Source organism: Falco biarmicus, chromosome 2, assembly GCF_023638135.1.
Source record: "Falco biarmicus isolate bFalBia1 chromosome 2, bFalBia1.pri, whole genome shotgun sequence".
NCBI classification, from domain to species: Eukaryota; Metazoa; Chordata; class Aves; order Falconiformes; family Falconidae; genus Falco; species Falco biarmicus.
This window is the reverse complement of record NC_079289.1, coordinates 77792866-77809501: the sequence shown is the minus strand read 5'-3', so window position 1 is coordinate 77809501 and position 16636 is coordinate 77792866. Positions and strand designations below refer to the sequence as shown.

Below are 16636 nucleotides of genomic sequence, written 5' to 3'. Positions count from 1 at the left end.
GAGCAGAGATGTCACCTGAGAACCGCTGAACACCTATTTGTACTTTATGTACATATCTGTGTAAAGCTGAGCCTTGTCTACTCCTGCGCAGATTCTTAGAAGTACTGAGGAGCACAGCTCCCAGAGGAATCACACTGGTGACTGGACACTGTTGCATACATGATCTCTCAGGACTCAGACTCCCTCTGTAACACTGGGATAATAGTACAGCCAAACCTTAGAACAAATGCAAAAAAGATGGGAAGGAAAAGCACAAAAAATTATCTCTTGTAATAGCGCATTTATTTTTAGTGCACCCTCCAAGTCAAAACAATTTCATAAAGTGTTCAGTTCTGCTGGCTGGAGGCCAGAACTGTTCTGCCATGATTCGTGGTGCTCTGCATTCTGCAGCCATTTCAGTCCTGCAGCCCAAACACTGCTTTTATATTTCAGTACTAAACTGATAGAACTTAATGTTTTCTGCATGTACCAGCTGGCTTTCTACCTTCATCTACACAAGTTATTTTTTTCTATTTTTATTGTAGGCTTTTGAAAAACTGCATCAATAATAGCAAGGCTTTCAGTAAGCAGAAGGGTGAGTGAAAAGCTGGCAGGAGTCCTGCCTAAGTTGTCCATGGGCTTATTACTTCAAAATGTGTCTTCATTTGAAAGCAAGTACTGTAAAACCAATGCAACAGAAACTGTCCACTTCATATTAACAATAACAAAGTATAACACACAATGCAGAACTAATCCCAAATACCATTTTGTCAAGAATTACTTGAATTACACCTTGTCGTTCAGTATGTGACATGTCCAGGATTAAAAGTACATTCACTAAAAAGGGTAAAAAAGCCACACATTGTTATGCACATGAAAGAATTTGATTTTAAAAGTAAGAAACTAACTTTAAAATTATTTTCCTGTTCATGAACTTACTAGAAGACACCCTGCAGCTAAGGTTTCGGTGACTTTCTTGCGTGGAAATAGAAATACATACTTTTCAAACCAGAAGATTGAATAAGAGACATTCAAAGTATTTAATCCAAAACTGGTTCTTGTTAAACACAAAGAAGCTCTCCTGTGACTTTGCGCTCTCTTTACTGTCTGTTTTCTTGAATTGCTTTAAGATATTCTCCTATTTTTTGGTTTTTTGCCCTGTGCATTGAACTATTCATCTAAACTGTAAATCAAACCATTCATCTGCTTCTTATTGATCAGGTTCTTGATAAAAAAAAAAAGAATTGAAAGGGCTAAAGTTCATTACACAAATTCCCATGAGTTTAGGAAAACATAGGACCTAAAGGTGCTGTAGGAAATGCAATTCTCCAAGCACATGAATGCTAAGGGGCACATGAATCTTCACACTCCAGCGAAATCAGAAACCATGCTCTCACAGCATTGTGTGCTCTTAGGACAGTCAATACACATTTTTCCATCTTCTTTCTTTTGTTGCCTCTTTGTTGACATTGCAACAGCATCTGCACCAAGGAATTCATAGCACATTACCTAGGCTGCTACGGTTTAAAGTGGTGGTTTGCGTACAAGCACTCCGCCATGTGTTCTTTGCATTATGAGAGGTTGTGGCTGAGACTGTCGTTCCAAAGGAAGATTCGTGCACATGAAAAACATATAATTGGAATGGGGTTTTATTCCACTTGATGAGCTTCACACGGAAGGATCTGGCTGAGGAGGTCCCAGCTCTGTTCTCAATGAAGCAAGCAGTGACCTTTGTGGAAACCCTGTTACTGCAGCAGTTAATGCTTTCAAAAGCTTCAACTTCACCCCAAGTAATTTGGATCTGAGAGGACTGTAGTTGCTGAGATGTGTTTTATCTGTTCACATTAGGGAAGGTGGTTGTTCTTCATCCAACTGGCTTGGGGTTTCAAAGCCTCAGCAAAACTGCTGTCCTGCTGGGGATGGAAGGACTTTGACAGCAAACCTCAGCTTCCAAATTTAAGCTCCTGCCTAGGGGTGTCGCTTCTTCATGACAAAAGTACTGACAAGTTATTGCCCAAGATGTCAAAAGGATTACCAGGTAGCAGAAAGCTCTGGAGAAAAAGCAGCCCCCTGAGAAAAGACACTCATTCCCAGGCATGTTTGGCTGCCTTCTCCCCAGCTGCGGAAATGAACATCCTCCGGTTTTGGTTCTAGCCCAGAGTCAGGGCAGATGCACAAGCAGGAATTCAAATCCAAGCTGACTTTCTACACTAGAGTGAAAATTACAATAGGCTTCAGATCCAAGAGGGATTTTAATTTCCCCTCCCCCATGAATCTGGCCAAAATGTCCGAAGCAGTCAAAAATCAGCTCAGATTCCTGGAACTGGGCCACATGACTTCACTTTCTGAAACACTGTGGTGGGTGCATGCTCAGTTTGCCACATCATGAGACAGCAGGATGCATAAAGCTATCCATACGGATGATCTGCTCACATTGCTGGTAACACCCCAGCAGGCAAAGATGCTTCCTGTAGCGCTTCTATGCTCATTCTTACGAAAGCAAGATCAGACAGCTTTCCAGGTCACTCAGGTTGTAGCTTTAACATGACATTGGTTTTATTGCAATAGGATCAGATCCACAGTCATGGAGAGCTATGCTCTGCAAGACCCAATCCTGAAAATTGCTCTTAGCTACAAGCAGTATATCTGGCCTAAGAAATGGCCCAGGGTTATGGTCCAGAAGAGCTGCTCCAGGGGATGTTGGGAGAAACACGGCTGAAAGCAGTCAGCTGTGAGAACCACTGACTCAAAAAAAAGGGAGACAATTTTCTCTTATCTAGCACTTTCCTCCACTTGACCCATGATGGTTGGTCCCCCTGGTGTGCCTGTGGCTTCTCCTCAAGTGTGAATTTCCCTAGTTAGAGTTGTCCTGATGACCAGAAATCTTTCTGGAAAATGCTGGAAAGCCCCAGCTTCTCAGTTGTTGCATCCCTTCTTCTATTGATGTGTTTTCTCCGGCACAAAGAACATTCCTCAGTCAAAGAAAAACCTGCATATGCAATACCTCCTAGCTATATCCTGTCACATATCTTCAGTAGCACACTTTGAAGGACAGCAAGGGAAAGGGAAATCTCTCCTAGTCAGATTTCAGTTTCTTAGGGTCACTGAACCTGCAGAGTCCGCTCTGAATTTTCCACCATGGGGCCTCAATCTCTAGTTCTGAAACACATTTCATAGCAGTCCACAGCAGGTAGGTTAGTCTTTTTCCTTACCTTTAAAACTCAGTGATATTTTAATGGAGCTCTGCTTTGGAGTGATTTGAGAAGTACTTGGAATGGGCAGCAATAAAAGCCTTTTGAAAATACACATTATGTACTTTCTTCACCGAATTTCTTTGAGCTGTACAAACCTGTGATTCTTTGGGATAAAAACGTGGCATTACTATTACCAGTTTCAGATGCCAAGACTAGATGGCCTCTCAGGAAGCAGTACTAAAAAGGCAGAACAAATTAAGCAAGTAACTGTGCATTTTAAATGTCTTCATGGAAAATAACTGCTGGCTTGAATGAAAGGAAGCATAGACTTTTTCCATACTTTATCAAAGAAGATTATGAAGCGAACCTACAAACAACTACTGAGGTTGTTGGCAGAGCGTATGACACTACTAAAGTGCATGAAAAGAAGGTAATAAAGGGAAGGGTAAAGAATTTTCAGTACACAGTGTATGTACAAAGACTACCCCCAGGCTTACTATCACCAACATAGATCATGGCATCCCTACTACGAAAAGGTTAGGAAAGCGGTCTTCCAAAAGCAAAGGGCAAACATTTGTCCAGACAGTGCTAAAAAGCCTCAACTTTAAGATTAAATGTTGTAGAAAGCAGACTTGCCATCATTTAATCTACTGAACTCAACTCTGAGAGGAAGTAAAATATAATCCATGATATTACAGGGGAAGAAAATGATTGTTTTGTGAGAAGATGATGGCACAGGGGTGCTGGCTGCACCCATTGTCACTGTGATTGCACCACAGTTTCCATCGCAACCTCCTGTTTTCATATACCATAAGCATTGCAAAATGCTGACCTTTGGGGCTGCATTTTTCCATGCTTGCTCCGTGCCCCAAAGGTGAATTCTTTCGGAAAGTCTGAGCAAAATCTTTTCAGGGACCGTGGCTGTTATGTTTTGGCTGTTGCCAGCATGGCTTCCCTGGGGCAGATTGTATAGCAACTTCTTTGTTCCTCTGAGCTATAATAAATCCTACCATCCATCATGTAAAGCAGAAAATGAAAAGCATGAAAAACAAATCAGAGCTCTCCTGATTTCAACTTTTGCAAGGACTGTTTAAGCTTGCAAATGGCAGCAGGTAAAGAGAAGAGAGATTTAACTGGGAGGTACTGAACCGAGCAAAATTCTTCTCTAAAGATAATTGCTGACTACCATATTCACATCAGGAACACTTGGGTTACAGAAACAGCTATTGACAAATGATGTTAAATACAGTCTTCAAAACATGGCAACGTGACAAACCTGTGACAGGAAACTGTATTTTGTCCCTTCGGGTGTCTGTTAGATGAGACACTTGCTTTTCTCAAGCAGTTCATTAAGAAGTAAAAGGGTGCATGTTCCCATGCACTGCCATGTTAGCTGGTTTCCTAAAAGGCTGGGTAAGTCAGAGCCAAGGGCACTAGATGCTCTAGATTTTTCAAAAGTAGGACACTTGAAGGAGCCTTAAAAGATGGGCATAGATGCTGAACTACAGGTACCCATGCTCGAAAATGCAGTCTCAGGGCTTTAAAGACCACAGACTATGCATTAGGATAGAAATGATGGGCAGCTCTTAAAGCCAAAACCAATCCCAAAACAAAAGAATGTCTACTATTTAGCCATAGTGCCCAGGTGGCCTCATATACCCCCCCGCATTCTCATGATTTTATCATTCATGGAAAATATGTATGAAAGGTACTGTACAGACAGGAAAAGCCAGTCTCCTTACAGGCCGCAATAAAGACTAGAGCTGCCCAAAGGTCTCTGGGAGTGCAAATGTATTTGTTTCAGTAGGTCTACTCTATGAGGATACACACCCTCCAGGTTACAGCTTAATTTGGTGCCAAGTTGCTGGTAGAGAAAATCTGGTTGCCATATGATCTTCCTTTAATACTGCTGAACAGTTGGTTAATATTCAGTTCTATGTTCATCTCACATGATTTAGTCTTATAGGGATTTCAGTCACAGATTTTAAGGTACAAGCTGCCTGAAAATCTGGGATAGGCTTTCTGGAAACAGATAGGATGGCTTCAGTAAAACATCACAACCAGTGTACAGAAGACCAAACAAGTTACAGTGAAGCCTTAATTTATGCATCAAAACTTTTGCAGGCAATCATGAATGATTCTTTAAATTCCTTCTTTCTCTGCATCTCCCAGGCTATCAGCAGATATGGGGAAGAGAGCAGCACTGCTGCTTGTCCCTGTCTGGGGACTTGTTCCTCCACTGAGTCCAGTTTGGCTACATCCCTGCATAGTGCGTCAGCCTGCTTAGCTGGAACCATTCAGACCAACCCTTTCAGTCTGTTTCTTGTTGAACTGACCTTGGCTGAATTTGCATGACTATCTCTGGTGTTCTGTTATCTGTTTGATTTCTGCAGTATTCCCACCATCATAATCTTTTCAGATTCAGTCGTTCCCATGCCTTGATTTCACCTCTTATCCTCCTTTCACTTTCCTCATTTGTCTTCAAATGATTGCACTTTACGTCTACTATTGTTCCAACTTCAGCCTTTGAGTGCCTGATTATCTGCTTGCCTTGACTGTATTTTTCAGTCCACAAAAACATACTGTTCACAGGCTGTCTTGATACAGTAGTATTTGACATTAAATATAATGCTTTAATGCAATACTTTTAATCTCAAACACAACAGAATGACTAGCAAAGATGAAGTTTACAAGGAACACAAAATAATCTGCTTGTTTTATAACTTCCTTTTCCTAGCTGCAACAATTAATCTACATGACAATTATTATTAAATAATTCCTCCAGTTTTGTATGCTATCTAAGAATGTGTGTCAGATATTCAATTACACCTGCACATGGACCTTAACATCAGACCATCTGTGGCTTTGTTCTCTAATACATCTAGTATTTGTAATACCTGATTAAAAGCAAAAAGAACGATGGTGAATTCATACTGTTTTGTCATTCACTAAAGTTTTATATGAAGCAATTTCTTAATGCCCATAAAGCCTTATGACACTGTTGTGTAGGAGCTCACACACAGCTTTTATCAGTGCATTTATGCGGAGCACCCTATATTTCTCCTGCTTCCCACAATATATCTCAGCTGAATGCTGTGATGAATCCAGCAGAAACAGTGACTGGAGTCACAGTGGAGTGTCTCCACCCTCCGTACTTTTCCATGTACTGCTGGAGTATTGATACCTTGACTACTGCAACATACCCTGATTTGAAGTCACACTGTCTCTTTCCCCTACTCTGCAGCTAACCACAGCATGTTGACAATTGATTTCACCAGGACAATCAACTCATACCTCTGGATTGCTTGGAATGAAAGCAACTCTTTTCATCAGGGGTTCATTCAACTATTTTCTCTATTCAGCTACCTTGAACTTCCACTTGCTCCAATATACCTTTTCAGATATTTTTTTATTTTCTGCTTTGGCAGAGTTTGTCCCTAAAAGGCCAACTGTGATATTTATCTCTTCTTGGAGGACATCTGCTTTTAACTCTTTCTTGGAGCATAGTTTTCTGATGAAGGAACTGAGCCCATTCAGGAGTGTCTACTATGTTTGCATTGCAGGGTGGATTGCAAGCTTCTAAGGCTGGCTAAGGCAGGCTTCAAAATACATCCTTGATATTTACTTCACCTTTGTGGTATGTGGTTCACCACTCTTTCCCCACTCTAATTGTTGGTGTTATTGGCTCAACTGCATTTCCACAGAAATTAACCTTTAGCACACTGCCCTTGTGCCTTGCTTTCTTGATCTTCCCTCAGATCTCTCCCTGCTTGTCTAGCCTCAGAGCTCAATTTTCTGCAGGATACTTTTACTTCTTTTGTTTCACTTCAGCCTTGGCTTGTTTACATTTTCCCCATATTGCCTTGTTTTATTGCTCCTCTAGACTGTTGTTAACTATGCGTACTTTCCATTAACTTCCTTCATTTTGTTTTTTGTCACTTTGTTGAGTATATATCACAGCTGATCTGTGGTGAGATTTCCTCATCCTTGCAATTCAGTGGCCTGAAAAGTCACCAAAACCCACCTTAGAGGACTGCCTCCAAGAGCTAATCTTTAACACAGTCCTGTACTTGGACACAGGCGGTTCGAGGTGCTTTCCCCAGGAGAACAGATGCAGGGAAGCCCTGTACCTTGACTGAAGCCATAAGGTTTCCACTGAATAACATGGATAAGATGGTATTGAGCCAGGTGTGGGGGACACACAGACTCCATGCAGGCAGCTCACAGAGCTACACAGGTGACTTTGTGTCAGAGGACAGCCTGAGTTCCCACCTGGGTGATGGAGTCTGGCTTGCTTTGGACAGCAAGAGTGCAACATCTGGCCCTGGCCACACAGTGGGCTCTGACGTGGCTCTCCTTCCTGCTGGACAAAATAAGCTGACCAAAAAGACACCCTCTCTGTCCAGAAGAATGCAGTGAGCCACACTGACTTTTTTTCTGGAGCTTAGCCATCAGGCTTAGGCCATGGAAAGGGCTCTGGATTTCCAATAAGTTGAACCTCCAGGAATCTGGAACTATCAGAACTGAGTGAGACAATTTAATTCCAGCATTGGCAAGACAGTATTTGGATGCAACACATTACAAGATGTCCTGCCAGTTCTGGTTTTGGGCACACACTCTGAAGCAGGTGAATCCTTCCTTATTTGTAGTTCCACAGCAAGTAAAGTGTTTCACAGAGCTCTAGCAAAGATGAAACGAGCTGGCTGCTAGAAAGAGAGGGCTGAGAGAAGTGGTCCATCTAAAAGAGCTACTGTACCTGTTGCCAGAAGTTTCTGAAATGAAAGCAAATTACATTAAAATAAGTGTAGTCTACATCTATATCTGCATTGAGATAGGTACCTATATGTACATAAAATGTGAATCTCTATACATTCATTTGTACTAGGTGCCATGTGTTCTGTGTGCATGTGTTTTGTGTGCATGTGTAGTTTCCAGAAGTGAACTTTTCCTACTTTCCTTGGCAGACCAGATCACTTTCACCTCCTGTGATCCAGATACCATGGTGTCGGAGAAGGAATGAGTCCTTTCTTCTACTTGGTTTCTGGAACTACTTCACTACAGACTATTTCTCATTTTTATATATCTGTTCCTGACACACTTGCTCATCAAAGTACATCTCTATCTCCCTCACTCTCCTATTGTCATGTTAAGAGTAGGCTGAGTGTTGTGGACTTTGGCAAATGAGTCTTGAAAAATGAATCTTAAGAGCTTTGATATACAATAAAGAAGGTTGGGCTGGATGGTGTTGCCAAGCTTTGAAAAGCTTCTGTAAAAATGTACGTTTTCCTATAGTGCTACAAAGCCTATATTTACCTAATGGACTGTTGAGAGTCCAAAGGAGCTTCTACAAAATTTCTGGTAAATAGTATTTGTTTTAAGAATTGATATACATGCCAAAAACAATACACTACATTTATCAGCTTGGAACTATTACAATCTTTTCAGTAAATAATATCCTGGTTTCTGAAAAAGCCTAAAATGTGTATCTAGTCCAATTGTGTCACCTCTCATTTCCTTCAAAGAGGGGGAAAAAGGCAAAGCTAAGTCTGAAATTCTGGTTTGAATTAACTGCCACTTTATCTCTAAGTGACCTCTTCGTGCAAAGCTGTTACTGCAATACTGTCTCTGAGATCATTCAGTCATCTCCGACCCCTGCAATGTGTGAGTACAAGGTAGTTAATACTATCAGCACTATCATCTTGCATTTGTGCAGGACTTCTCATCCAAAATGTTCTAGCTCCTTGCAGGGTGATCCTCCTGTTGGGGACTAGGCTGCACTTTTCAGGGGCAGACTCATACTGTAGGTGCTGTATTAAGTATTGCAAATTCCCCAACAATGTCAGGTGGAATTATACACTTTAACTCATTTCAGTGTGCTACTCTTAAAGCAAATAACCCTTCCTAAGGTGAAAACCAGCAACAAGTGCTCTGAAGTGCTGCACAGCTATTGAGAGAAGGAAATCAAGAATATTCCAGGTCTTATTCTTAATTCCACTCACGTTTTTTTACACCTCTCTGGCAGTATGGAGACATCTAAAAGCAAGAAAGGTTCAGACCCTCTAATAGAAAATGCAGGGCTACAAAGGGTACTTAAACAGAGAGACTTGGTTATTCAAGCTGTGATAGAGCCCTAATTCTTGTCAGGAAAATCTGGTGTGGTAAAAGGTTGAATACTTCAATTGGGATGGTTAAAAATCTGATTAATTTTCTTCATTACAATGAAGGTAATTTAAACTCATTACACTATTCCTTACTGTCAGTCATGCCAGCCCCTCACTCTCTCCTCTCAGCCATGCACCCACAAATAAATACCTTTCCACACCAGTCCATTTATTCCTGGTCACTCCTCCTCCTTGCTTTTCTCAGCAGACAGGGGCTCTTCTTCCCAATGGCATCTCCTGAGTGTGTCAGCAGTCAGTTGCTGAGGACTGAGAAGCTCGTCCCACCTTCCTTCTGCCCCACTGGTTACTGAAGCTCGGTCGTTTCTTCTAGCTGGACCCGTTCCTGACTGCTCCTGCAGCTTCCTTGCTCTCGGCTGCTGGAGAAGGTTGAGGTGGTGAGCCGGAGAGCTGGAGAGCAAAGAAGAAAGAAGAGAATTTATACTTTGGTATTTTGGAAGCTGGAATCCAGGGAGAAGCTTAAGAACGTGACTTGAGGCCAAAATGCTTGGCTCTCCAGTTACAGAGCAGAGCGAGACAGGTTTATTTCTATCGCAACACTGTGGCCCATGTCTTGTTGAGAGCTGCCAGCACTGGTGATGCGTGGTGGCTTCAGAGGAACCTCTCCTTCACTCATCTGTTTTCTGCAGCACTGTGGGAGGAAAGGGATAATAGGAGAATTAGCAGCACTGCAAGAAACTTGCCTGAGATAGAGCGGTCTAGTGTGGAGCATAATACATACCACATTATGAGATTGTGTGCCTGGAAGTTATTATCGGGACATCTGGAGGTTACAATTCCTCTTGTCGTTGTCCTCCTCAGCTGTCCTCCCTTCCCCTCATTCCAGCAGAATTGTGGCCCTCAAACTGTTAATTTGGTCTTTGACTACTATTTCATTTATCCCAGCTGCCGAGTTAGGAGGAAAAAGAAAAAAAGCAGCATCTCACTGAAAACAGATGCTGCCTCTGTACTAAGCAGATAAATTGAATACATAAAACATGGGTTGTTTACAATGTTGATTCTTTGTAAAGTTTTAGTGTTTCTATCCTTGATATTAAAATTCCAAGTACATTGTATCACTTTAGTTTTGATCCATCTGGATTAGGGAAATAGCCCGTTGGCATTTCTTATGAGTACTGTAAATTAAATGGACTAAAAATTTACCACAGAGATGATAGTAAGGAGAAAAACCCCTGAGAACTGCTTTTACTCCTGTAGAACATATGCAGCTTTTCTAGTCCACATTTCTCCACTGTCATTTACATTTCTATGCAATTTCTTTCTATATCCAACATGTATAACTTTAATTCATTGAACTAAACCACACACTCCCAAGACAGACCTGCATACACACACAGAGGAATACAGCTCCATGCAGAGAGGCTGGATTAAAGCTGTTCCAGCATACTCTTTCTCAGAGTTTGCTGACTCTCCAGCAAACAGCAACAGCATTTTGCCATCTTGTTAGCAGAACTGGGACAAACACTTACCTTTGTTTTACTACAGTGCAATAGTCAAAGCTGACCCTACAGACTCTGAGATAAAAACTGATCTTTTTGTTGGAAACACCTGATCAGTGTTTACAGTTCTATGGAAATAGAACAATGTACATGCTACAATAACCTTGAAAAGTCAAATGAGAAATGCCTGTGATTTTCAGATATCGAAGTTAACCAAGGAATGATCTTTGCAGCTTCTTAGATCTATTGAAACAGTCTTTTCCTTAGGAAAGACAGACAGGGAGTTTGCGGTCTGCTAGGGCCAGCAGAGTTTGGAATTTGTTAAAGTTTCTAGATTTTGTGCCTCAGGTTACGTTAAACAGAATATGTATATGAAAGCATATTGGTGTCTACATTGATGTATGCTGATTTTCATCTCAGTAATAGGAAAAAAAATTACAACAAAAATGGTCTGGCAGCAAAGCTCGCTTCAGACATGGTTAGGGACATGTAAGTGAAAGAAAGAGCTAAGGTCAAAGTCAAAGCATGGCAACTGCAGAATTTCATGCACTACATGTTTATACATGTTTTCATCTCCTTCCACCTCCTTTGGCACTCATGGTGTCTCCCCCAGGCAGATCCAAGCAAGATGCCACAGATATCCTGGCAATCAGTCCATCTGGGGGTCCAGGCTGGAGTAGCAGTGGGATATGGGGAGGGAGTGGTGGTGGATTCTCACACCACAGGGCAGCTCCAACGATGGATCCTTGTGATGCTTTTGTTAGGTTTTCTGCATAGGACTTAGATGGCTCAGTCACTGTTTTGCCTGATTCTGTGAACACTGTCTGAATGGGCAGAGATGTGAAAGGGAAAGTCTCTCACACTTCTCACAATACATGATGGGGCAAGATTTGCACCGTTCTCTTTGGAAAGCAGGTGTAAAAGGGAGCTACGTGCTTGAAGCAGGTCAATTGGCTAGTTTTAATTTGCAGATAGGCATCTGGTTTTCTTTGTATAGCCAAAACTGAGATCAGAGATTGTTACTGAAGTTAGGGAGTTCGGAAAAGCACCCATTAGAACACCCTTGCATGCTCTCCAGGAGAGAGCAGGAAGGGAAGCCCTGACCTTTTGCATTCTTCTTGGGGAAATCACCTAAAATCTGGAAGTCTGGTGTCATCCAAACCCTTCTGGAGTCAAACCTAAGTAGCCTCAGAAATTGCTATAGCCCTGTTGGAGATAAGGCCTTTCTACTCTGTCCTGCTGCTTTACCCCTGGTTTACTGGACAGCATGAAAGAATGTGCTTATGGGGGCATCAAAAATTTAGCCCTTGGGAGCTCAGGCCGTCAGAAGTACCCTTTTGCAGACCTCTTCTGAGCACAGTCACACACTTTTTTTGTGCAAATGAGGCCAGGCTTTTGCAGTGGTTGGAGATGGCGCCTGTAGTTTATATAGCTGTCAGCTGACTTATATTCTCCCTCAAGAAGTGGGATACCTGAGTGGCTCTCCTCAGTCACAGAAGGCTCTCCTCAGGAATAATACCAGACCATGCAGAAGCAGGCTGAGCAATGAACTCGTGTGTTCCTCCCTCCTGCACAAACTGGCTGTTGAAAACTGCCATATACTAAAATGAAGCATCACAGGTACATCTTGTGAGGGGGCCTGATTCTGTAAGGGTGTCATAAGTGTCCCGACCTAAACACTGACCTGAACATTAACCTTGTGGCAGTATAGGTAAAGAAATTGCCTAGTCCTCTGTTAGCCTAGGCAGGAACTCAGGGCTTAGCTGGTTACAGCAGGAAAATGCTGGCTATGTGCAGAAGCAGACCTGTGTGTCTAATGAGTTGCTCTAAACTAATTACAAGCCTAGTTGAGTTGCATACCAGTCACTTCAAAAATAACTTCACTTGTTAATGCACCTGTACTGGGGAAGGGAAATGGATTGCCAGGCAAATGATTTCCTGGAACCTACTTTGTGGTGGTCTGACTTGAGAGTGGTTAGTGAGGCTCAGTTTTACACATGAAGAAATGAATTCTTTCCTGTTTGGATTTGAGCAACAGCAATTGTTTTTCCCATAGATCACTTGGTTATAAAATCAATTACTCAGACCACTCCTTTATCAAATAAAACTTTTTATTTGCTTATATTCTCCTTGTCTCAGTCACTGGGCAATTTTTTTCAGCTAAAACGGCATTTAATGAGACTATAGCTATAGCATAAAGACACTCTTGACAAATCCATTAACTGCAGTGGCTGTTACAAAGTCCCTTCCTTCTGCTTCTTGTGAAAACTAAAACTCAGTGCCAGTGTGACACCCTAGCAGGCAAACTCAAGAAACCAAAGGAGGCTGCAGCAGACAACTGAAATCTGGTATTATTTTTACTGATTAAACTACATTATGTTTTCCAAAGAGCAAAATCTATGCTTGTTTTTTTGGAAGATATTATGCCAATGGTAAAAATTGTGACTGAAAGCACATGACAAATCACTTCTGGTATCTCAAGGGCCAAGATTCATCACTTGTTCATCCGACAACCTGTAATGTGCAAGTACAAAAGCTGTCTGTGATGCAGCAGGAACCACTGTGGTATTAAATCTTTGGTTCAAGAACATAATCTTCCACAATGTTTAACACAACAGTAAGATTCCTGTTACGTATGAACTGTATTCTGGCTACTTTTTAACCATTCTTAGTGAGCAAAATCCTGAAAACATATACAGAGTCAGCTGTTAAGTAATCATAGGATGAATTCCTACCCTTAAGCAATTGCCCTCACTGTTCCTACATCCTTCTTCAGCAATTAGAGGTTCAGAGTTTAACTGAGGATCTAACCAGCTTTTTGCAAATGTATGGAGACAAATCCTGTTCAGTGGCTCATTCACTGACAGACCTGCATGAATCAAGCCATCATGATCTGCCTGTTATCATAGGGACTGAATGAAAGGCCATTCAATTCAGTCCTGAGTGAGCACTGCTATGGCAGAAGGTAGTGAATTGGGCTTTTATCTCAGAATAAATCAGCACCATGCAAGGGAGATGGGAATGCAATTGCCAGTTTAAACTGTAGTGTAATTTTTATTTTATTTGACAGCTTTCAAACTATACACCCTGCAACCTTTTGCAAAAAATCAAGACTTGACTGTCATACCAGGGTCTTGGAAATGTCTCTCAAATAATACCAGAAATAATTAGAAAGTGTAAAAGTACAGTTTGCACTGAGAAAAAATAAATTAGGGTATAGTGATCAGATTTTCTAGGTGTCAACATGAAGATCAAGGTCAGAAAACTGAGTCAAACATCCTCAGCTATCTTTTAACACAAGACCCTTTTTTTCTTGTAGTGCTGCCATAGCAAAACAGATGCTAGAAATTCTCACTCCAAAACCCTTTGCTTTTCATCCAGTTTTAAAGCTGTGGTGATGTTCCAAGTTAAACTCACAAAGGAAAAAGAAATATGCTGGTGTTTTCATTGTAAAATGAATTTTCCATTGAAGATGTGGTTGAATTAACAGTTCATTTTTTAACTATTACTTTAATTTGCTGCTTGTGGTCAGCAAATTTTTTTCTTTTTATAAAAGTCATGCCTGAGTCTTATGCCTTTTGAGACACCTCGGCATAAAATGTTTTAAAGGGAAGGGAACTGTCTAATTATATGTCTGTAAAGTGGCTAGAGAGCTTCATTTGTGTGGAGTAAAATAAATAGAAAATGTGGAGGAATGTGCTGCTAAATGAATGTGGACATACGCATCTTGTTCCCATACATGGGCAGTAATATTAAGGTGTTGGGAGTGATTCTGAGTCTAGACATCCATTATAGGCTTTATATTTTCAACCCCTCTTTTAACTTGTGCCTGGAGTAACTGATGCATTCACGCACTAGGACATTTAAAACAAGGCAGAAGGAAACATTTCCCCCCTGCCTTTTTTTCCTCCTTAGCATATAGAAAGTAAAGAGAATTTTGTGCTTTTTGATTACAAATTTCCCCTGCTTTATTTACCTCCCAAGTCCTATCCTTTAGGGTTCTCCAGTTCTGATCAACAGTGGGGTTTCAGAGCCTGGGATGCAGAAACCCCTTAGGATATTTTAAATTGTGGACCATTTTCAAAGAGGTAACTCATAAAGAATTCAAGGCTCCTGGGTCCTCTTTAGCCGGACAATCAATGCAGAGTTGTAATCTTAATGCCAGTGTTGGTCTCTGTGAGTATGTGAGAGGGACAAATGCAGCTCACGAGCCTTTTCTTTTATGGAAAGTAATAGAAACTGAGAGAGGTTAAGCCTATGGCACACTGGAGAGAGAAGAAGCTGGCAGCAGGAAGCACAGAGAGGAGGCAGCCGACTGAGACCCCCATCTCGAAGCTAAATAGGAAAGCAGTGAATTTGGCTTATTGAAAAAATGGAAGGGCCAGTAAGGCTGTCGACTGTGAAAAGCGGGGAGTAAGGGCTCTGGGGAGCAAAGATGACTTTTCCCTCTTTCACAATAATAGTTGTCTACCTCCAAAGAAGGAGTGTTGGACAGGAGCTGCACTTCAGCTCCTTCCAACCTGTTATATCCCAGGGTATGGCTACTAAATATATATATATATATATATATATATATATATATATATATATATATAGTATGCCAAGGCAATATGAAGAAACCTCAGGTGCCCTGTGCAGACCCTGACGGAATAAACATTTCAGCTACATTTAATGAAGCTAAGGCTATTTAGAAGCAGAAGCAGTTGTTGGAGACTTAGAGTGAAAGCACAGGCCAGCAAACCTTAAAACAGCCCAGTGCCTTTCCCCAGGGTATGCTTTCCCCAGGCTGTAGTAATGACACTAGACTGTAACTAATGAAACAAGACTTTTTAGTGATGGCTGGATAAAGTTGCCTGGGGGTTCTGTTTTCTTGCCTAAGGCAGCACCAGAGGGAGCTCAGATAAGGTTGTCTGGGTGGTTTGACTAGGCATTTTCCCAGGTTGTGTTCTTTTCAGTTCCACTTAGAGTCTACATTACACAGATGTTTAGAGTTTCCTGCAATCTGCAATACTGCTTCAGGAGCTTTCTTGCCTAATAGTGGTGCACGTTCAGAAAGATTTCCTTTACTTGATTGCACTGGAGTTTTTAAAGTTTTCTGAAATTTAGTTTGGGCTTGAAAGTTATTTCCCTTTTCTCTGTGCAATTGCCAAACAGGAGTGTGAAGAAAGAGCCCTGCAAGGATCCCACTGCCCTTATGCCATGCCTGACCACAGAAGTTAACAGACTTCAGATAATATACTATATAGGTACACAACACTTTTTCAGTCAGTCCTGATACACCGTTTAATCTGGGAAGAAACAGGACACTGCTCTAACAACATAAGAAAACCACACACAGTGCAATAACTCATGAAGTGAAAAGCATCACTGCCAGGTTAAAAATAAGCTTTGGAAGACAGACTTCTGCTACTTTTTCTGTCATCCATGCCATTTCTGTATTTATAACTGCATATATAGGTATATATGGGCCTAACAAAATAGTGTCTTTTGCCTTTCAAAACTTAACCCATCTTCCATACTACAACATTGTAATACTATTCAGATCAGTTACATCTTAATCTAGATTCTGTCAAATACACTTGTACCAAAATATGCTTTGATATCAAAAAAGTAAAATAACCTTGGCTCCTGAATTCCACTCAGAAGTACTTCAGTTCTCAGAAGCCATTGATTCTACAGCCCCCTTTTAGTCTTTGTCAATTTCTTCTTCACAGCTAAGAAGTGGATTTTCAAGAGTTTTTTTTCTGAAGGGTATCCTAATGTCTGACACTGGAGAAGTGCATGAAGGCTCACTGCTCTTTTGGCAGTGCCTCTTCAGCCATATTCCATAGAATCATTTAAGTTA

The 16636-nt window shown here is 41.3% G+C and overlaps 1 protein-coding gene across 1 annotated transcript in view; it reads right to left on the bottom strand.

Moving 5' to 3' along the window:
- KCNJ15 (potassium inwardly rectifying channel subfamily J member 15) overlaps positions 1-9961 on the bottom strand; it is a 37067-nt gene extending 27106 nt beyond the window's left edge. Inside the window, exon 1 of the mRNA XM_056329726.1 lies at positions 9486-9961. The gene's annotated coding sequence lies outside the window, so the exon portion shown is untranslated. The remainder of the gene's footprint in view (positions 1-9485) is intronic.
- Positions 9962-16636: the final 6675 nt, after the last annotated feature.